We start from the raw sequence: 6,397 nt of genomic DNA on the forward strand, positions 1-6,397 counted from the left end.
TATTATATCTAATTAACATCTGAATAGGTCGCCTAGCCGTCTCTCCTTCGAAGACCCTGGATCAGCCGGGGCTGGACCCCGGCAGTTGCTCAGTCATGTCCAACTCTTTGCAATCCAGTCCATGGAACTCTCTAGGCCAGAATACTGGAGTGGGTAGCCTTTCCTTTCTCCAGGGGATCTTCCCAACCCAGGGATTGAACCCAGGTCTCTGGCATTTTGGGCAGATTCCTTACCAGCTGAGCTATCAGGGAAGCCCTAGTTAATTAAGACAGCATATTATTGTTGTAGGAATAGACAAATAGACCAATGGAAGATAATTGAACTTAGAAACTGACTCGTATATATGTGAACCCTTAATTTATGATAAAGTTATTATTAAAATGGAAAAGGACAGTCTTAACAGCAAACAACTCTGGGAATATTTGATGTCTATATGGGAAAAAGTGAAATTGGATATCAATTACAGAAGAAATCAATTCCAAATGAATTATAGACATAAACCTGAAAGTCAAAAAATTAAAGAAGATTATATAGAATATTTTCATGGCAGTGGGTTAGGGAAAATTTTTCTTAACTTAGGTACAACAAAAAATTCATAAATTTGACTGCATTAAAATTAAGAATCCGTTCACAAATGAAAATCATTAACAGAGCAAAAAATAGTAAGACATCTGCAACTCATATAATCCAAAAAGTATTTATCTTCAGAATATATAAAGAATTCCAACATATCAATAGAGAAAAGACCGATAGCCCAATGAAAAAAAAGTGAGCAAGAGACTGTGAAAAGGACTTCAAAAAGAGAATATAAATGGCTAATATTGTTATAGAAAATTCTTCACCTACACTAACAATCATGGGAAAAGCAAATTAAGATCACATGGGTTCAACATCATATAATCGGATAGGTAAACGTGGACAATCTAAAGTCCAAGTAAGGAATCTATGAAGCAGAGAGCAATTGGATATTATAAACAATTCAACCACTTTGAAATCAATTCAGCATTACTATTAAAGTTGAAATAATACATACCCAATAAGCGAGCAATTCCACTTGTGGAATACATGTGTCAGTAGAACTGTACATTTCATAGTGTTTCCAAAATGAAAAATAAATCCCTGCTAACTAAATGAATGAATAGTGGCAGATTCATACAATGGAATGCTGCTGCTCATAAGTCACTTCAGTTGTGTTCGACTCTGTGCAACCCCATAGATGGCAGCCCACCAGGCTCCCCCGTCCCCGGGATTCTCCAGGCAAGAACGCTGGAGTGGGTTGCCATTTCCTTCTCCAATGCAGGAAGGTGAAAATGAAAGTGAAGTCGCTCAGTCGTGTCCAACTCTTTGCGACCCCATGCACTGTAGCCCACCAGGATCCCCCATCCATGGGATTTTCCAGGCAAGAGCACTGGAGTGGGGTGCCATTGCCTTCTCCGATACAATGGAATATTATAATGCAAATGAATGAGTCACAGCTATCAGCAGCAACACAAATGAACTGTATGCATAAAACTGAACAAAAGAAGTGAGACACGAAGGAATACATGCAATGTAATTCCATTTTTATAAAGGTTGAAAACAGGCAACACAAAGCTATATTGTTTAAGGATCCATAAAGTAATAAAATTGTAAATGTACTTGGGGCTGGTGCACTGGGACGACCCAGAGGGATGGAATGGGGAGGGAGGAGGGAGGAGGGTTCAGGATGGGAAACACATGTATACCTGTGGCGGATTCATTTTGATATTTGGCAAAACTAATACAGTTATGTAAAGTTTAAAAATAAAATAAAATTAAAAAATAAATAAATAAATAAATAAAAAACAAAGAAAAAAAAAGATTAAGTGAAGAAGATTAAGAAAAGCTAGTGAAAAACCCATAATCTTTGTATTAAAATGGTTTTCTGGTTAAAAAAAAAAGAAATTTAATTTGTTGAAATTTTCTCATATATAAATGGAGATACAAATAAATCCAGATTCAAAAGATTTCTGAGATAATTGAAGAAGTTAATCCATGTAACAGACTCACCCCCCACTTAAAAAGAAGTAGAGATCACTTAATAGCACAGTTATTCATAATTTGCTCCTTGGCCTTGCTATTAATGTTCGTGGTGTTAGTATTGCCACTGATTTTTTATCTTTTGAAATCTCTGAGAACATAAACATGTATCCAAAATGAAGTTTCTCACAACATGATTTTTTTTCCTTTTTGAGTATAATCTTTATACTTTGTTCTTATAATATCTTATAATATCAAAAAGATGAGCAAGAAGAAAAAAATGGACAGAAAATAAGATAATATTTGATTATATTTGGGGGTAGGTGGTGAATGAATGACAATCACAATTTGAGAGATGGCTTAATTTTTAATGAACTTAGAGGTACTGTACAGGGCCACTCACACTCCTACAAATGAAAGAGCCCCTCATGGTGCTGATTTTAGAAAAATGATTCACAAAGTATTTTCAGAATGTGGGGCTCTTCAATGACCCTCAAATTGTGTCACCAATGTGGTAGCATGTTTCAGTGATAACCAAGTGGTAATTTTTCTAGCCATCTTCAAAGGTCTCACTTCATTACTCTCATCTTCTCTCTCAGATTCTTAGGCTGTAGCTGACTCTCTCACTGTACCTTTTTTTTGGGGGGGGGTCTTTTTTTCCCAAATATATTGAAATATAATTGACATGTAATATTGAGTAACTTTTAAGACGTACAGTGTGATAATTTGATACTCTCATTGTACTTTTAACATAGTCTCCTTGGCCCTTCTTCTCTCAAATATGTGTCCACAACTTGCTCACAAAGTTTTCAACAATTGATGCTCATTAACACCTCTGAACTTGAGTCCACAGGGCACCTTTAGCTTCTTAGGGAAATTGATCCCCATGTGCATTTTCTAAAAGGAACAGATAAAACCTGGGTCACTGTTGATAACACAGGATCTGCAAAGAAGTCCATATCTTGGCTTCTAAGGAGAGCAACATAATTTATCACAGATCAGAAAATTTAGGGTATTTTCAGTATGATCAGTCCCCCTTTTTAATCCTATCATTGCTACTTTTTACAGTTTTTTGGTATGCTATTAGCCCCTGTTAAGTAGAACCCTGTCTCTCAAGAACTGAAGTTTAATCTAATTTGAATTATTTGAAGTAATAGAGAAAATAATTCTCTTCTATTTAGTTAAGCCTTATAAGGTTGAGTACTTCCATGAAAGAGCATGGCAGGATAAGGCAAGACAATACAAATAAATTATGCTAATTTTTTGCTATTTGTAGACTCATATGTGAATCTCACCTTTGATTCATCTTTTAGTATCAACCAGGTAAACAGACCACCAGTCATTCAGACTGTGAACAGTATAAGCCCTTTATGTTTCTAGTTTCCAAAATCACTGATGGAATCATTAGTGGACATAGACCATGAAATTTTACCATCGTGAAATTCTGGAAGAAAACGTAAAGCCACTGTTAAAAATTTCAGGTGAGTACAACCAGGGAAATAAGATCCAGATCTGAGAAAACCAGATTCAGGTTTCACCTTACCTGGTCTCTCAATATTCATGTATGGCCATCATGGGATATCAGTGATGTCTGAAAGTATATGACTTTTCTAACTAACCATACAGGTTGATTAAAGGATCCCTTAAAATGTCCTTTGCCACAAGAATATTTTTAATCAAATAAGGCTACAGGTGCAAAAATCTGTAACTATCAAGTTTGCCTTCCTTAGTGACTACCAGTATATCTACAAAGAACTATAACCAATAATACTGGCATTAATTTCCTCATTTCTGTGCTCTACGAACAGTGGAAACACATATTTTTGAGATTTATAACCAGCCTCTATTCCTAGATACCATTCAGCAGTCTTCAAAACTTTGAGCAAAATCCATTCTGGGAACTATGTCCTGTGACCGCCACAATATCTCTCTCCCCACTTGTATGCCAGATCAGTGCCCAGAAGACTCTTGCAATGAAGTGTAAGTGAAAAGTGAAAGTGTTAGTCACTCAATCGTGTCCAATTCTTTGCAAATGCCATGGACTCTAGTCTGCCAATTTCCTCTGTCCATGGAATTCTCCAGGCAAGAATATTAGAGTGGGTTGCCATTTCCTTCTCCAGGGGATCTTTCTGACCCAGGGATCAAACCAGGTCCCTTGTATTGCAGGCAAATTCTTTACCATCTGAGCCACCAGGGAAGCCCATAAAGCATAAGGCTTAATGCATATCAATACAATTTAGTGATGGCAGAAGCCTGGACATAGGAAAAAACATGGTATAAAATGATAGCATTCTGAAACAGTCTCATAATCTTAAAGGCCAAATAGATGTTCATCCGAAATAAATTCAGGAAGGTAACAAAAACAAACAGCTTTGGATTGGGGGTTTATAGCATTGCCTGTACTGGGAGAATTTCCACAGGTTACTTTAAAGAGGAAACCAGGCAACTAGACTGTGAAGGAGATGAGGGTCAGCTACATATATGATGAAGTATCAGGTAGTGTATGAAGGGGAACACAAAAAGAAGAGAAAAGAAGAACAAAGAGAAAAATTTATACCAAGAACATAGAAGTAAAAAAGACATAGAGAACTAAAATCTGATAAAATTATTTAAATGTAGGAAATTTATGAATATTTTATAAGTAAGGACATGTACAGACAGAGTCATTCTTGTGTGACACGTCTGTGTTAAGAACCCAGGAATAGGAGAAATGACAAAAGCTTTATTAATTGAAACAGTATTTTATGTTTTGGTGTTTTTAACTCCATTATATGAATTCTCTATGCACATCATTCCTGTGTGTATTTTAGATCATTCTTTGTGTTTAATCATTTTTATTCATGTTTTAGTGTGAAAATATTGATCCATTAAAATATTCACTTGCCAAAAAAGAGCTTTATGAATGAAGCCACTTACATAGGAACCCTGGGTCTTCCAATGAGCCATCCCTAGTCCAGCGGGATGCCACTTGGGGCCAATTTGGATCAAGAGTTGATAATATGACCTGATTCTGTTGGTTGCAATTAACTTCATTTTTCCTAGCCTGAGAAACTCCAGTTTTGATCACTGACCTTCCCTTTTCTCTTTAGATCTACTGAAGGTCACTAATGAAAACCAAACCACATTTACTGAGTTTATTTTGTTGGGCCTCACAAATCAACCTGAACCCAGGTGGTGATATTCACCTTTCTGTTCCTCGCCTACTTGCTAAGTATCCTAGGAAATCTGACTATCATCATTCTCACTCTGGTAGACCCTCACCTCAAGACTCCCATGTGTTTCTTCTTCCAGAATTTCTCCTTCTTAGAAGTTTCCTTCACATCCATTTTTATTCCCAGGCTTCTGACCAGCTTGACAACAGGAAATAAAGTTGTCAGCTTTGCTGGCTGCCTGACTCAGTATTTTTTTGCTATACTCCTTGGGGCAACAGAGTTTTACCTCCTGACTTCTATGTCCTATGTCCACTATGTGGCCATCGGCAAACCCCTGCATTACCTGACCATCATGAGCAGCAGAGTCTGCATACAACTTGTGTTCTGCTCCTGGCTAGGGGGAGCCCTGGCTATCTTGCCACCAATTATCCTGATAAGCCAGATGGATTTTTGTGCCTCCAATGTTCTGAATCAATATTATTGTGACTATAGACCCATCCTAGAGGTTGCCTGCTCAGACACAAGCCTTTTAGAATTAGTAGTCATCTTCTTAGCTGTTTTGACTCTGGTGGCTACTCTTTTGCTGGTGACACTTTGTTATACATATATTATCAGGACCATTCTGAGGATTACTTCTGCCCAGCAAAGGACAAAGGCTTCTGCCACTTGTTCCTCCCACATGATTGTCTTCTCGCTATCTTATGGCAGCTGCATCTTTTTATATGAACCCATCACCAAAAAAAGGAGGGAATTTCGACAAGGAAATATCTCTGCTCATGACTTCAGTTAGCCCTTTGTTGAACCCCTTTATTTATACCCTAAAGAATTAACAGGTGAAGCAAGCTTTTAAGAACACCATAAAAAAAATTACAAAATTTTAATAATCATAATTTATTATTTTAATTAATAAAATTAACAAATAATTGAGTCAATACATATCTAATAAGTGTTGACTATGTTTCAAGGGATATTCTGGGCACTGAGAATAGAAATACAAGAAACATAGCTCCCAAATTTCTAAGAACCTCCAGGCCAGTATCATAGAGAGATATAAAAACATATAAATTATAATGAAACTAAATAAATTATATTACAAAGAAATAAATGAGATGCATAAAAAATGATTTGAGACAACTTTGCTCTTGATATTATGATTTCTCGCTTTTGAGACATTTGATTTCTCACTTTTGAGACATTTGAGAGGCAAAAATGGTGTACAATGGAAACAGTAGGAGGATATTAATTTA

At 36.5% G+C, this 6,397-nt stretch overlaps 1 pseudogene; it reads left to right on the forward strand.

Annotated features, from left to right (window-relative positions):
- Positions 1-3,418: 3,418 nt before the first annotated feature.
- LOC129647354 (olfactory receptor 6C4-like) lies at positions 3,419-6,031 on the forward strand (annotated as a pseudogene).
- Positions 6,032-6,397: the final 366 nt, after the last annotated feature.

This window comes from Bubalus kerabau, chromosome 1, assembly GCF_029407905.1.
Source record: "Bubalus kerabau isolate K-KA32 ecotype Philippines breed swamp buffalo chromosome 1, PCC_UOA_SB_1v2, whole genome shotgun sequence".
NCBI classification, from domain to species: domain Eukaryota; kingdom Metazoa; phylum Chordata; class Mammalia; order Artiodactyla; family Bovidae; genus Bubalus; species Bubalus kerabau.